The sequence below is a fragment of the Pleuronectes platessa genome, chromosome 15, assembly GCF_947347685.1.
Source record: "Pleuronectes platessa chromosome 15, fPlePla1.1, whole genome shotgun sequence".
In the NCBI taxonomy this organism is placed as follows: Eukaryota; Metazoa; Chordata; class Actinopteri; order Pleuronectiformes; family Pleuronectidae; genus Pleuronectes; species Pleuronectes platessa.
In genome coordinates, this window is record NC_070640.1 from 24,696,259 (window position 1) to 24,713,534 (window position 17,276).

General features: G+C 39.9%; 1 protein-coding gene across 3 annotated transcripts in view; it reads left to right on the top strand.

Moving 5' to 3' along the window:
- The first annotated feature begins 4,228 nt into the window (after positions 1-4,228).
- The window catches only part of amot (angiomotin), a 67,305-nt gene continuing 54,257 nt past the window's right edge, over positions 4,229-17,276 (top strand). For all 3 annotated transcript variants that reach the window (XM_053440883.1, XM_053440884.1, XM_053440885.1), the window contains exon 1: positions 4,229-4,556. The gene's annotated coding sequence lies outside the window, so the exon portion shown is untranslated. The remainder of the gene's footprint in view (positions 4,557-17,276) is intronic.

Genomic DNA, 17,276 nt, shown 5'->3' on the forward strand with positions numbered 1-17,276 from the left:
TCTGCTTAATATGATGTGCTCTAGCCCCACAGCTGAATATGGGCCATGGGAAGATTTTTTTATTGTAATATCAAATACCCTTTCTAGACAGAAAGTCAGAGCTGACAAAGGAAATAGTGGCCTAAAAGGAAGCAGTCCACCAAGCATTGCCTATCTTATCCACAGAGCTGGACTTGGTCAAGCATCAGACCATACAGCCTATACAATGCTGAGCAGCAGATAGTCCAACATTAAATGATGACAGGGTGGTTCAATATGCAGTTACTACTTCACTTACTACACCTCTAGTCCTTACCACACAATGTCAGAACAACTGATGTTGTGCAATGACAGAATAGTAGTTCCAGAAAAGATGAGGCCTGAAATATTGCACAAATTATATATTGAGTATTGTGAAGTGCAGAAAACCTGCTAGGTGTATTATGTGACATGAGATATACAGAGACATTCAATCAATACCCAGTAAATGAACTGAATAAAAAAAACGACTCATCTTTACCAGATGGGGTTTGCTCAAATGAATACTAATGCCTTTCTTCTTGTACTTTTTGTGTGCTTAAGCAATTTTTACATTTGCCATTCTGTTTTGTCTATTGGATTGAAGGTCATCCCTGGGATTCCTTCCTTTCGGTTCAGTCCCTTGCAGTCACCAATTCTTGAGCAGAGCTTTCATCCAAATTTGTCAGGAGTATGATTTCAGACATATCACAACAAGCCCTCATGCTCAAGCCCATTGAGAGAGAAAGAGAGCTGTCCAGACAGCCAGAATAATTTTAACAGACCGAACATTTCTTCATTGCTGCCATCCCAATAAGGCTACATGCCTCTGCAGTGAACCAGGTTTGATTCCGCATGTTGTGCCCCACTCTCTTTTCCCCCCTTTCACCACTTGCTCTCTCTGTCCTATTGAAATAAAGGTCAAAAGCCCCAACAATATAATTTAACAAAAGAGAGATGTGGGCATGCCTATAACAGCAGGCAATATATCTAAACCTCTGCCAGAGCTGAAGTCCGGAATCAGCGTTGCTGTGATGCTGGCCAACAAACGAGGATGGACAAAAACTGCCACCGTCATTAAAGATTGGGACTCATCAAGGTCATACTTACTGTTGTCCAGAGGGATGGAGGAGAACAATGCAAGAATCATCGCCATCGCAGACCCCTCCTGGATGTTCCAGAGGCCTCTGAGACAAGTGGATAGGGACACTTTGAGTGTGAGGGAGAGTTGAACCCACCTTCTCCCGAAATCCACTTCCTGTTCAACTTTCAGTTACTGCACCACAGACTCTGAATCCAACAGTGTTGTGCAAGTTCACACCTCTCATGAACTAGTTCAAAGTTCAGTTCACACAAGTAAATATGAATAGTTCACGTTCATAGTTCACCATTTAAATTCTGAACTAGTTCATAGTTCAGTTCATTTCATAGTTTAAGGTGGAAAGTGAGCCATTTTTGTAAGAGACCAGAGCTGTTGTGTTGCAGGTATGGCATGCCCCTTTAAGGAAAGTTTGTAGTGTGTGACGTAGTGCACCTGGGTATTGTGGGAAGAGACCCTAAAAGTGTGTTTATAACGAGAAGTGACGGAGCACCTAGAGGTGATGCGAGTGTTGCACCTGCTGTATATCCGAGAAATAAAGTGGCCGCATTCCAAGTAAAGAAACATCTCCTCCTCCTTCTTCACGGAGCGGTCCGGACAGCGAGCCAAGATAACCCGTGAGCCGAGCTCCAGACTACGGCTCGGAGCCGAGACACTGGCCAAAGAAGAAAACACTTGGAATACGTTGCTTGTTTGGTGTGCATGTGTGTGTGTGATGAATCATGGGTAACGTAGTGCGAAGTCGAGTTACTTGGTTCAGGTTAGGCTACATCACGGACATTTCACGGGCACTGAGCAACGACATGGTGCAAGCATTCGATTTATACAGCGTCTCTCCTCAGGAGAAGGAAAACATTCCGTAACGTTTTAGCTAGACCTTAGATAATATTGTAACGGACTGGTAGTTAGGTTTATGTTCTGTTTGACTGCTATGTGTTTGTTATGACTTATGTTCAGCTAACTACACCATGTCAATAAGTATTGGGATTTCCATAGGTTCAGTGAACCAGTCGGGGTGGGGCAAGTGACAGTTCTAGACCAATGGCTGGAGAGTTATCTGGCATGACAGGCTCTCATTGGCTGATGAGTTGGCATGTCAAGGGTGAATGAGGAAGGGGAGTGAAGAACACAGTAGTGGATGACGAGTGTCGGAGTTACAACAAGAAGTGTGTCGTGTTCGCTGGACTAAAGTTACACATAAAGAGAGAAGTTTCCTGTCGTCTATAAGCGAGGACGCTGAAATATGAACATGTTCAGCGTTCAAATTCATTATTAGTCATTGAGGTGCGTTCAGTTCATCGTTCTCACAAAAGTGAACGTGTTCAATGAACGCGTTCTTTTGCGTTCGTTCATGCACAACACTGGAATCCAATACATATGACCTCCACAGGCAGGCTTTTGAAGCCACTGGACAAATATGGAGAGGATGCGAAGTAGTTAGGATGTTTGTTTAATAAATGTATGTTTATGGACAAAGCTCTCTCTGATAAATTTACAGCAACTTGCGCTTGCTGTTTTACCTAATTTGATTTATTTCATTGATCGACTACAGCTTGTAGAAAATTCAGCAGCCAGGGTTTTAACGAGAAAGACTGGAAAAAATCACATTACACCAGGTTTTAGTGTCTTTACACTGGCTTCCAGTATCACTGAGGATTAATTAAAAAATAATTTTACTTGTTTCTAAGTCTCTTAATGGTACACCATCAGGTCTTTTACTCCGGGCTTGCTTAAAATCCCAAGAATTTTCATTAAAGGTTTGGGGAAGCAGCTTTCTGTGGCTATGCACCAAAGGTTTGGAACAAACTCCCACCACACAGACAAGCTCCTAAATTTGATTGTTTTAAGAAACAACTTAACACCTATTTCTATGATCTTGATTTTAATAGATTTTATCTTATTTTTTCCAACATTATTATCTTTATTAATATTTTTTTAAACATATTTTACTCCTTTTTCTAGTTTTATGATTTTTTTTATCGTAAGTCTTTGTTTTATGCTAACTTGTTCTTATTGGTCTCTTATTTCATGTCTTTGATTTAGATTTTGTAGTACGTATAGTAATATATACTGTATATATATATATAAATACATATATACATATATATCAAAGGGTTGTCATGATCTTTGCTGCCTCTGGTCCTATCCTCTGTGCTGTTGCTGGTGGTGGTGCTGGCAATTGCAATAGGGCCGCTGTCACCTAGCTCTCTCCCTGGATCTGACCCTTTCACCATTCTCGGTGACCTGAACACCAACATTGTCTCGTAGAATATAAATCAGCTGTTTCCATATTGATAACTACACAGTTCAAAACAACAACAATACTAATGTCTTTACTTTTTACAAGTTTAAATATGAGAGGGCTTTACATCATAACTCTGAGACAAAAACTAACAAACTTACCTGAGACTCCTTGCCTAAGTCAGTCTGTCCCTGCCTGCCTGTCTGTGCTCAGCTCCTCTCTCTGAGTTGCCTCTCTCTGAGTTGCCTTTATCTAACATCCGTGAATAATTCCCAGAAGCACTTTATTACCTTAATATCAACGTGCATTCATATTACTGGGGTCCTTATACTCAGTTGTTGTTTTGGTGCAGTGATGTTTTTTTTTTTACAGTAGCAGTATATTGAACTTTGAGTAGAGAGCCCCCATTAACTAGGCTAAAGCAAATAATATGTCTGATTAGATTTTGTTTTCCTGAAAAAGCAGATCTCTTATATTTGGCTGTCAATGTGTAAAAGTCCACAACATAATGAACCCTTTCAGACAGTGAACATATGTCCCTGTCCCCCGTGAAATCTGCCCCTGGCTGCAGAGTTACAAGTGTCTTCTGGAACTTATAAAAGACCTTTGTTATTTTTGATCTTTTTCTGAGTTGATGGCTGTGACACATGAGCTCAAAACAACGACCAATTTGTGTTGATAATATAACAAATGCTGTGCTCAAACGTTATAATAGTTTGCTGATGTATTGGTTCCTTCCATGGGCTAATTTTGTTAATTATAATTACGTTTGTGAGTTCAAAAGCGAGGAAAATTAGAGAAGGGTCTTCTCTGATGCATTTTTTTCCTCCAGTTGCGTTGACTTGAGTGTGTGTGTGTGTGTGGGGGGGGGGGGGGGGGGGGGGGGGGGGGAAACACACATTCTTCTCATACTGCAGACCAGGCAGGGGGAACTTCCTGCCGTTTCTCCCACACCGCTTCCTCTTTACAGTGTAGCATGAAACTTGCGGGGAAGGACGAAGTCTTTGTGGCAGCGAAGAGGTTCCCTTTCCTGGAAAAAAGGATTCGAACTCGCAGCGAAAGCCAAAAGTGAGCAGCAGCAGAGAATTGGGTTGGTGTAAAAGGAGGTTCAGTGCAGCCGAAGGAGTCGCTTCAGTTCGCTTCGGAGTAAATAAGAGTAAACGATGTTTCCTCGAGCTGACTGACCAAGAAAGTGAACGGAAGCGGCTCTGCAGAAAGGTAAAACTGCGTATATGGAGTAAAGAAGATAGAATGTTGATTAAACTCTCTGTCTTTTGCTCGTTCAAGTTTTATACTGAACCAGTTGAAGGATTACAAATGGCTGTCAGATAAAATCCGTTGAAACCTGGTCATTTTTTCTTTGTTGATCATGAAAGCAGTCAAACGTCTGTTATTGACCCAGAGAGGGTTTACATCTTTTATTCGGTTTCCACTCTCTCAACGTCTCTTCCACATGCTTCTATGATTCTTGACATTGAAGTATTTCCTGCTGATAGCCTCCCAGCAAGTTAAGCTTGAATATTGTGTAGTGTGTGTGGGTGTATCTTTACCTGCATCCCTGCCTGTGTTACCACAACTCCTTGCGTTAGCTGCTTCTCAGACAGCCTCAGCTTTATATTTTCTAGTGAGGGGCCACACAAGGGGCCCTTGTTGTGGTTCAAGGGGCTCCTCAAGGACATGGAAAAACATAGACGTTGTTCCGTCAATGGTGCTGCATACACAATATTGTACTAAGAACATTCACGTGCATGCTATAATCTGCTTATCTTGAGATTTGTATCACAGTTCAGCCACTTCGCAGTAATATGATTTTGTTCTAAAGGCGGGTTCACAAAGCTTTGGTCTGTAGGCACTGCGGCTTGGCTTATTAATGTGACATCCAGGATACTTCATTGGGTGACCTTTGACCTGTAAAAACATCCGTATCGATGGTAGCATAGATTGTTTATTAATATTATTCAGGGTTATAATAGAACTGTTATATTAATATGTATACGTTTATAACATGTGTTAGATAGTATATTGCATTTAACCTTCGGCCATATGACATTACAGCTGAAAAAGTATGTATCTCTGTGTTGAACCAGTGTGTTAATGGCAGCTTGCAGTTCATCTATTTTGTAAGAGAGTAGTGTGGCACTTGACCTAAAACACAAAGTTGTTACACTCTAGGGTGTGAAATAATTTTGATTCTCTCAGGTCATTTCTGGGGATTCTGCATGTTCTCGCTTATCAGCCACACTTAGCATAGAAATGATATCACTAGTGTCCATTTTCCTAAGTTTACCATACGTTTTTTCCAATGTGCATAGCTGAGTTAGCTCTAATGCTAGTGAGCCTCTCTGTTAGCATAGTTACAACTGACAGATGTGTATTTGGGATATCTCCAGCAGTCATCTTATCTCCTGCCAAAATAGGTTTTCCACGAGATTTTGTTGTTTTTTAGGCACTTTCTAGACACAGAAAAATGTAATGCTTACAGAAAAATGTAATGCTTATTTTGAAGAACAGGGTTGGGGTAGTTCAGGTAACTTTATGAGATTGATTTGTAATACCTGGATATATTTTGACCATTGTGCCATTCTGAGCCTGTGTCTTCTTGAGCAAGCTCCGTTATGTTCCAGTCCTACTTTTAATTAGTCAAATTCAAAAACTGTAAAAGCTTATTCCTCATCATTGGTGACATTTGGTACACTTCTCCTTCATTTGCAGTTAGTCTAGCCCTAAAACCTGCCATATCAAAGAAAATACTGTAAACTGATAGCCAGATCACATCATCATTGTTTGATGTTTATTCACAGTTGCAGTAAGAGGGTAGCATCACAAAGTCAAACTGAACAATGCCTACTATTATCACTTGCTTCCAACATACTGTAAATAGTAAAAAATGTCCCAGAACATATCTTGGGTCGCCTTTCAGAATTTTTTAGAAAACCATTAAAAACACAAGGGTTTTCAAAGTCTTTGACAATTTAATACAAGGACACTATTCATGACAAAAAGAGGGTGATCTATGACTTCAGTGCAGAATGGATTAAATGAAATTGATAAATTAGACAGGGTTCAATATAGTCCTGGAACACAGTATTTTGGGGTTAAATAAATATAAGATTCCGTTTGCCATTGATTGTTTGTCAGATTTTTATTTTATTTTATTGAAACTTTAAATAAGACAGTAATGATTCTCAAAAATTGTGTTGTAATTACAGACAGTGGTAATTCAGATTCCTACATGCTTTAATGGGTTTTACTTTAGTCGTAAATAATTGTGTCCTGATCACCTACCTGAAGTATAAGTCGAGAGAAATTACAGAAGTTAAGCTCAGTAACAACTTCGGCTGTTGCTGTGAGGTCACCAGTGCACCTCAAGAATCTGCCATTTTCATGTAGGAAATATTTGCGTGTAAATGAAAACCTCAAATATAAACACTTCTTGTTCTACTTCTACCACTTTCTTCCAGCCACTGCCCCCTCCCTGTTGTTTTCTGCTCCCTTTCCACTTCTTTAACTTCCTGTCATCTGCACTGCACATTTCTTTTCTTTTTCTTCAAAGTCCTAGGTTTTTCAACTTGACTAAATCTCGCCATGTACTCAAAACTTCTCCCAGTGTGAATGGGGTTGTAGAAATTGAACATTATGGACTTTTATAGAATTTCAGGTATTTTATTAAAAAGGTAGAAAATACCAAATAACAGTTATTTTTTACCAAAAGATCACCCTGAAGAATTAAACCAGGAAGCATTACTATGGTTGTCTTGTGTTTTTCATTGTACTTTGATTTCTCCAATTTAAAAGACCATAACGGGGCATAGGGTTGCAAATAACGATTCTGTTGATAATCGATTAATCTGTCGGTTACTTTTTGAGGAATCGATTATTAAATATATAAAAAGGCAAAAGCTACATTTGACCCTTTCCAGCTGTTTATTCAAAAAGCAACTTCATCTTCCTGTACATTGCAGGTTTAACATGAATTACATATATGTGCTACGTAATTATGATGATAATTCCAAATTCAGATATCTACAATTTAGTTCTGACTAAACATCTTCCAGCAGGTTTGTTTTTGTGCTTTAGAACCAAACAACAATTTGTGTTTTTGGTTCACTGCTTTGTGTTCATTTTCAGAGCTACCTCTCTTTATTCAGCCCATAGGTCTCTCGACTAGGGTTTAGTATCGTTTTAATTTTATGGATTCTGATTCTGCTTATCGATTCCGGTTCTTATCAATTCTGCATTTCATTTTCAAAATGGTAAAAACAAAAAAAGAGGTAAAATGTTTAGATAACAAAAATCTCTTTATTGGACTGGACCGATGCACAGTAGCTGTAGCAGTAACGCCTTGTGGAAGCCAGGCAACATTACAAAAAAAAACCACACAGCTCATCTTGGAGCCTTATCAGACATGCTCTTCAACCCTACTTTGTAAATTAGTAGTAACTGAGATAGAAGCAATGTTGAAACTATTTGCCTTAAAAATGTGTGTGTTTAAATTAACCGAAAAACACATAGTCGTATTGTGGATAATTAGTAGAAGAAAATATTCTAATTGTCCCTGTAAACAAATATGAAATCAATAATTGAAAACTTTAAAGAACTGTAATGAATATTATTCTCTCATATTCATAACCAGATAGTGCAAAGCATTTGTGGATAATACCATTTTGAGTTGCTCTTTGTAGGTCTTATTTACATTACATTACATGACAATTCATTTAGCCAACACTTTTATCCAAAGCGACTTACATTAAATGCATACAACAATAAGGATGCAAACCCAGAACAACAAGAAAATATTTATAGGAAACCTACTGGCATAAACCATACAATTCAATTTCTTGAAAATTAGAAAGCAGCAATAGGAGCAACATTTTAGAACTAAAGTGCATTTAGTGCACACCACCTATCAGCATATCAGCCTTTTCCAGTAGTATACGTGATCTTTCTGGGCAGATAGTGTCTCTAGCAGTGGGTGTACCTTCTAACTAGGGGTTGAGGAGGCTTGCACACAAAAATATGAAATGGCCACATCTGATAGCAAAGGATATTTGGTTCTTTGGGTCCACCACCAGGGTCATCACATGTCAATGTTGGTAGCATCTCTTGGTACAGCTTCAGCTCTCTGTGACTGTTGCTGGTTGGACGTGGTGCTTCTGTTAGATAAGACTTTCATTTTCAGGTCATCTTCAGCAGCAAAATGCTCCTCAAGCAGAGGCATCATAGCCCTCTTGCAGCGAGGTGGCTGCTCCTCCTCTTCCTCACTCTCCTCTCCTTCTCCCTGCTCATTCTACCTTGGTTGTCTTTTCTCCTCCTTTGACTGCATTGTTACACTGTCATGGTCATGCTCTGTTGTCCGCTCAGACTCAGGCAGAAACACAGAGTGTGGATGTTTATAACACCCTCATTAAATGGATGAACTCCTCTGCCCTTCTGAAATTGTAATTTGTCAGTCGAGAAAATCTGTCCCTCTCCATTCGCATTCACAAGCTGGCTGCTTGAATTGCAGGATATTTTAAAGGAATAGTTCCATCATCATCATAGAAGGACTTTCAACGAGTTTGTAATGCATAGGAAATTAGTTCATTTTAAATTTAGTTTGAACAGTTTTAGTCCTATTTTGTTTGTGTGTTTTTAAATGTGCACTGTTTGGTGTTGAGCCTTATCAAAAGACAATGTCCCTAATCTTGGCTGTCCATTTTGCCACTGATGCCGTCGAATACACACTTTATGCCCCAAGATTAAGTGTGTGCAAAACAGCCTATGAAGTGTAGCCTTTTTATCGCCACATCTAAGTTCGTGGCATTGTCAACAGTGACAGCCACTATTTGATCGATTATGCCAAATACTTGCAAAATGTCATCACTTTCTTCAGCCATAATTGGTCCTTTATGCGCTGTGTACACTGGTTTTGTTTTGAGTACTTTCTGTCTCATCTTTGCCTCAATTAAATGGTGTGCTGTCCCTGTAAGATAATGGTCTTGAGAAATGCTTATCTAACTGTCGCTGGTTAAGGGAGCTTTGCTAACATCAGTGAGCTCAGATAAAATGTTTGACTTTTCCACCTTGTATCAGGCAGGAATTATCTGATTGCTCAAGCTATCTCTGGAGTGAGGTGTGTCCTTTGGATCATCTCCCTACAATTTGAAATTTAATTTTGGGACTGTGCACCTGTCTTCTCTGCTTCTACTCGTCCACAGTGGGCCTGTGGCTTTACTTTCCAACGCACTCATCCTCTCCTTCAGGGAAACAGTGTCCTGTCGACTTCAGCAAGTTTTTAGACTGAAAACAGAGTCACTTGTTTGACCACGCAAACACGAGCCGGAAGTTTCATGTCTGCGGGATACAGATGCTTCAGTCACAAGGCTGTGATTGGACGAGCCCTTTACCGTGTCAGCAGTTAATGACTGACGTGACGTTTTCAGAGTAAAACTTCGCAAATGTCCTTTTCACTTTCGAAGCAGAGGTTATAACAGTTTTTAAATTGTACTTTTATATGGGATGAGTATTTGACTGAGGACCATTTTGTTCTTTCTGGTGTTAAGTAAATGTACTTACATAATTCTTGCTGTTCTGTGTTTGTACCCTCATAGTAGAATGCACTTATTGTAAGTCGCTTTGGATAAGAGTGTTTTAATGGAATACTGAGAAAGTTTAATAACAACAATAAGACAATTGAAGTTCAAATTATGAGGCAATTTCAGCAGAGTCAACAGCTTAGTTTGCCATGGAGGTGTGAATAAGGGGATGAGTTTGCCAATATTTTGGGAGGACAAATATTTGGGACTTTGACACGATGACACAGTTAATATGCTTTATGTGAGGCACAGTGTTTTGGTGTCAGCAGAAAGACCTTTTCATAGCATTGACCTTTGCTCATGGTATACCATGTAATTCATTATAGCACACTCACTTACATAAGGGAAATCTATATAAGCTACAAGTTCAGAATTTATATTTATTTTAAGCCTGGTGTACTTACGCCATATATTTCAGTTGGTACCTTAATGTCGGCCGATGGTTCTGCGTTTTCAGAGACACGCAAGGACACGCAGTCGCAAGGCCCCTTGCGGGCCTCTTCTGGCTTGCATACCCCTTCTTGCATTTTTGTAACTATACAACATTTCCGGTTTCATGCCCCATAATACCGGCAGAAAACAAGGAAGATTTAGAAGAACGAACATGGACCAAATAGAAGAGCGTTTTCGCAGAAGAGATCCGAAAGTATGACCACATGCATAACCTGTCATTGACGGGATACAAGGACACGCAGATGGCCTGCAATTCCTGGAAGGCGATCATGGCTAACGTCGGTTTTCAGGTCGACGAGTGTACGAAGCTGTGGAGGAAGATCAGGGACAAATTTGTCCGCCAGAAAAAGGCTATGAGGAGCAGAAGTGGCGATGTAAATAAACAGTCGATGATGACTGCCACACACAAAGAAGGCGACTCTAAGGTCATCTTCGTCAAAAAACGTTACTCCACCTAGTGTTCTTGCGGTGAATTGCTTTGCAACACGTGCAACCCTTGGAGAACCATGAATTAAAATTAGTCCGTTGAGACAACTGCGTGGAAAGCCGCAGTTGCAGATCCATGCGCCGGCCTTTAGTTTGTACCTTTTATAAAAAGGTGTTACCTCTGCACCACTGAGTGAAACTATCCTGATTTGCATCCGAAAAGCTCACAGCATTGTCATTTACTTGTGAAAGCCTCCCCTAGGCCTAGGAACAGGGTTGTAAAACTGCCAGAAACTGGAACCCCGCGTCAATTCTGTGCTGCCTGCAGATTCCTGTGAACAGCCTTTAACTGAAAATTCCCCAGAAATTTGCAGCTACACTACCTGACACAAACTTTTCTTTTCATGCAGTGCCTTTCAATACAAATGCCGCGACCGCTCTGTGCAAGTACCCCTGACTGCAGTGTGTATTCCAGGCGGTGCTCAACCTGGACTAGGCGTCAAACGTTTGTCTCCGGCCCAATGAGCACATCTTCAGAAGACATTGAGAGTCGCCTATCCCGTTAGACTTACTCAGAGGTACCACCGAGTGGTGGAAGCCATGCAGCACATTAAAAAATGACCATACTGCTTGAACATATTATGAACACTGCTCCCTAATGAGACATGTCACACCATTATTGGTAGGCTATATATAGTGTGTGGAATTTGTTGAAAAATACATTGAAATGGAGATATGGCAGCCACAGAGCATCAGTGAACATCATAAAACTAAAACCTGTAGTGGTGAGTGTTCAAGCATTAACCTTACCTAAGCTAGTAGCCTATATAGTACCTGATCCTGCAGAGCTGGATGCTTATATGGCATGCTTCTGTGGGTGGGACTTCTACATCCTGAAAAATATTTTAGGAGGAGGGGTTAAAAGTATAATCTTTAGACTAGTTTAAGACTGTACGATTCATCATACGAAAGCCTCTACCCGTAGTTTATTTTGTGCCTCTGAAGTTCTGAGGGAGAACTAGGCACCACCATCGCTGAATTTGCTGCATGTTCGTCTTGAAAAATATAATCACACAACCAGATGGGTCAACATGTATCTTGAAAAGCCTTGTATCCACTAACAATATAATTTCAAATACTTATTTATACATACCTCAGTGAAGTCACATTCCACTTTTGTCACGATGTACTGTAAAGTAAGAAATAGTAGGTTGTTGTGATAGAAAAATAATAATCCCCCAGAATATAATTTTCAGATGTACAAAACTAAAAGGATGTCACATCAACTCTGCATGAGTTTGATTTATGAATCTTTCCTGTAGTTTAAAATTAGTTAGCAAATAGTAGTGTGTCCAGAGGAATAATAAAGAAGACCAAGATGAGCAATAACAATGGTATGCGTAGCAAGCTGCAATTATTATACATTTTCATATGTTATCAATAACAGAAAATAGGACCTCTATATTATATACTAATACCCAGCATCTTACCATCAAAACAAACACCCCACAGTTGTTTGATAGACCTTGCTTTGGTAGGCCCTGTGGTGTGAAAAGACACCTACATTTCAATAAAGGAACGACAACAACATTTTACTGTTAAGTGAAATCATTAAGAAATATCTAACCTCAACATCATCAACGCCAAAAGTCCTTCAAGGCCCAGGGGACAAGATCTCAGCAATATGTCTGGGAACACAATGTATGTGAAAGTTAAGAAAAAGTACAATTCAACAACTTTTTGGAGTACTCCAAAATCATGCAGAAAAACTTTGAAAACAGTTTGAACAGAATTAGGCGTAATCATGCAAAACAACAAAACAAATAAAAGTCACAATTGGCAGAAGCGAACAGCACAATACAAGTGTCATCCATGGCTCTGTTTAATGCATTTAATCAAATATGAAATATTTTAGTTTGAATAAAACAGAGCCATAGATTAAAAAAAATAGATAAGTGGTCTAACACAGAACTACCACTGCCCAGATGTAATAAAACTGCGCCTACAAAACCTGAATTGTTTGGTGCGACAGTCATATCTCCAGTGAGTGCAACGGAGGGGATCTAGAAAAAAAATCTCCCGTGTGGCCTCAGAATCTGCCAATGTTATGTGTTCAAATATTAAAAAAGACAATTTTGACATACAATTGGCAAACCGACTTTTAAGTTGTGGGATTTATAATATAAAACTAAAGACAGTGTTTAATGAAACATATATACACTTTAAAAATAATATTTATTGACGATGTCTGTCTGATCATGACTATGACGGAAGTAGTTCAGTCTTGTCAAGGTTGATTTTCAGGTGGTTTGCAGACATCCACTGAGAGATGTTAGTCAGACAGGCAGAGACTCGTGCTGCTACCCGTGTTTCAGATGGGGGAAAGAGAGAATTAGTTGGGTGTCATCAGCATAGCTGTGGTAAGAAAAGTATTGTGAGTAAATGACAGAGCTGAGGAGAACTTCCATACAATGTTAATGTCAATTTTATCTATATAGCACATTTAAAACAACTTGGTTGACCAAAGTTCTGGACAGCACTTTGGTCAACACTTTTGTCAAGTTACAACGTAATACATAAAAATTCAAGTAATACATTTAAACAAACATTAAAGTTCAATAATACAAATAAAATACAATTATTAATGTAAAATAAAAATATATAATAATAATAATAATAATAAAAAATAATAGAACAAAACAAAATAAGAATACGATAAGAAAAATAAAATCAGCTGCACTGAAACGCACTCAATGGGACCCAGGACGGAACCTAAGGGACTCTAGTAGTGAGAGGACAAGGTTCAGACTAGAGATGTCACGAGAACCGATACTTACGATACCTTTCGATGCTAAAATAACAAAAGTCCGAAGATGCCCATTTTTTTTGAAGCACCGTAAGCACCGTGAGCGCCGATGCCAGCTGTTAGCATCGGTGCTGCGCCTCATCTGGAGCTGCGGCGCTGATCTCTGAGCAGCTGAGACCAGAGAAACTCAGTGTTTTCAATGTTTGCACTAATGAGAAGCTGCCCGTCAGTCAGTGAGCGGCTGCTTCACGTGAACGAACTCTGATCTCACTGTGTGAGTCTCTGAGCATGTGAGAGGGGCGGGGGGCGGAGCCCCGGGGCCTGTGTGTGTGTCAGCAATCTGGGAGCACGCGTACACACAAACACACACATTCCCCAGCTCCTGGTATTTCATGATGGCCTGATTCTTCACTCACGTTCAACGTATGAAAACTGATTATTGCACACATTTTTGTTAATTAAAAAATTAACAAAATGTTTTCCCAAGGGACCACATGTGAAACATGGACAGTTGTGGAGGGCCGGACCAATAGGCTGAACTCAATTCTGCTCATATTATGATTAGGCAATGAAAAAGTGAGGCAGTCACACTTTAATCAACATTTACAGGAACAGTTTTGAACAAAATATGCATGTTTTTTGCAGTTTTTCAAAGATCAACTTTAAGTTAACTTTATACAAAGTGCTATAACTATTTGCATATAGTCTAATCACCCCATTTGCTGGTTTTACTTCTTTTTTTTTTCTTGTTCAGTGAGAGAAATCTAGTCTGCTTTGGGCATGAACAAGTGCACTGAAGTCAGGTTGAATATCTGAGATGGATATGCGAAGGACAGCTGACAGTTGATCAACAGTGAGAGAGGATCTGTATCTGGATTTGTTAAACTTCATCACAGAAAATGGTTGTTCACGTATGTTAGCAGATCCAAAGAGAACCAACATCTTCTGAGCATGCCTCCTCATGTAGACCTGACTGCCGCTTTTGACAAAGTTGATCACACAATCCAATTGTCACACCTGGAAAACTTTGTAGGGATTAAAGGTACAGCACTCAGGTGGTTTGAGTCTTACCTAACAGATAGGAGTTTTTTCTGTCCACTTGGGGGAACACTACTCTGGGAAGGCCCCAATTACATGTGGGGTACCTCAAGGATCCGTTCTAGGCCCTGTGCTTTTCTCTCTATATATGCTGCTCCTAGCATCAATCTTTGAAAAACATAATATCTCCTTTCACTGCTCTATGACGACATCCAAATATACTTGCTCCTGAACCGCAAAACTACATCACTGCAGCCACTCCTTGATTTCATAAATGGCGTAAAATTATGGATGGATTCAAACTTCCTCATATTACATAACAATAAAACTGAGGTTATCGTTTTTGGACAATCTGAACTGCAAGATGTGGACAATCTTTGGCCGTTGGCTTCTTATGCTCGCTCAACTGTAAAGAGTCTTGGTGTTCTTTTTGACAGGGCTTTTAATTTTGATAAACAAATCTCCTCAGTAGTCAGAGGTAGCTTTTTTCAACTTCGACAAATTACAAAAGTAAAGGCCTACCTACCACAAAAGGACCTAGAGACAATTATAAATGGGTTCATAACCTCCCGTCTGGATTACTGTAATTCCCTGTATATAGGCTTAGACAAAGCATCCATTAAACGCCTGCAGCTAGTCCAAAATGCTGCTGCTCGCCTGCTGACTAGGACAAAAAAGAAAGACCATATCACACCCATGCTACGCCTCCTACACTGGCTTCCTGTATGTCACAGGATCGCTTTTAAAATCTTACTTTTAACTTTTAGATCTCTTAACAGACTGGCACCGTTTTATTTATCAGAAATTCTTATTATACACCCTCCAGTTAGGGAACTGAGATCATCCACTTAACTTCTCCTCAACAAACCGCAGACAAAACTAGTAACAAGAGGAGATTGCGCATTTGCAGTGGCCGCACCAAACCTGTGGAACAACCTACCATTTCACATTAGATCTGCCCCGTCTTTAACACTGTTTAAATCACTATTAAAAACGCACCTGTTCTTTCAGGCTTTCCATTGAGTGAGTTTCAGTGCAGCTGATTTTATTTTTCTTATCATATTCTTATATTTTATTTTGTTCTATTATTTTTATTATTATTATTATTATATATTTTTATTTTTATTTTACATTAATAATAGCAATAGCAATAGCAATTTAATTTCAGGGCTAATTTCCCTCATTTTATCTTGTATCCGCCTCAAAAGTTCGACATTTTTTCCTTTCAGATTTGGACAACCATCGGTTGTAACACCTGTCAGTTTGTCCCATTTGAGTCCCAGCTTGTCCAAGCATGCAGTTACCTCCGTGAACAAATCTCTCCCAGTCGTCGTCCCTTTTATTGACCGCATTGCTGCAAGCTCCTCCATAATCTAAAAGTCTTTCGTCATCCCACGTACAAAGATGAGTAAGTGGGCTATGACGCGGACATCACAGCTCTCATCCAGAGCCAAGGAGAAAAAGTCAAAATCAACTACTTTCTTTTGCAGCTAAAGCTTGAGATTTCCTGCGATGTCCTCGATCCTTCTCGTTACGGTTAGCCTGGATAGGGACACATTCTCAAATGCCTCTCTCTTCTCAGGGCATATTAGTGCAGCAGAGTCCACCAAACACTCTTTGATAAACTCCCCATCAGAGAATTGCTCAGTCTTTTTGGCGATTTTGAGGGATACCACAATGCTGATCTTGACAGCTCCATCCCTGGATGTGGAAAGCTTGGTAAAAAGAACCTTGTTGCTTCTGCAGCTTAGCTAGCAAAGCTTCCGATGTCCGTGCTCGTTCTTTATAGGTCAAGTTTATGTAATTCTCTAAATGACGATCCAAATTGTAAGCCTTAAAAACAGCGATCTTTTCTCCACAAACTAGGCACACGGCTTTCCCTTTGACTTCAGTAAATAAATATTTAGCAGTCCATGTCTCGTTAAAAACCCTACATTCTGTATTGATCTTTCTTTTTTTAACGTGGGCTGACATTTTTGTAACTCACATCTCTCCTAAACTCCGTTCGCCAACACATCATACGATCGCATGCATTTTTAAAAAAAAGGCGCATTTAAAATAAAAGAAATGTAGTTGTATTCTGTGCATGAGGTCACGGAGAGCCAAAGGGCCGGATGTGGCCCGGGGGCCGTACAATGCCCAGGTCTGGGTTAGAATAAGGGCTCAATATTTTAAACCGACGCGTCAGACCCACACAAATTATGAATTTACCTTTTCAATTTCTAAAACGTTTCATTTCAATTAATTATAACAAATGTTCTTCTTCAATATCACTACGTAACGCCGGGTTTTTACCGGACGCCGAAGCGCTCCGCCGCGCCGCTCTGCTCCGTGCAGCGCTATTCTCAAGCTTGTGCAGGCGCCCAGCTGTTCACACGGGACGCGCATTTCTTAGTGCCGGTCAGCCAACGATTCTGCTTTCTCCGCTTGTTGTTGTATGTAACCCGTTCACTGTACTGGTTTGGGGGTAAATGATGATGGTCTTCATAGCCCCCTTCCCCCCTCTCTTTCTCTATTTCTCTCTATGTCTATCTGCTTGTGTGCTTTTAGTTTAGTGGATGGGCAGAGGGGGTCATTAAATTATGTGATTGGGGAAATTAAAACTCCAGGACAACAGAAGGGGTATACAAAGTATGGGAT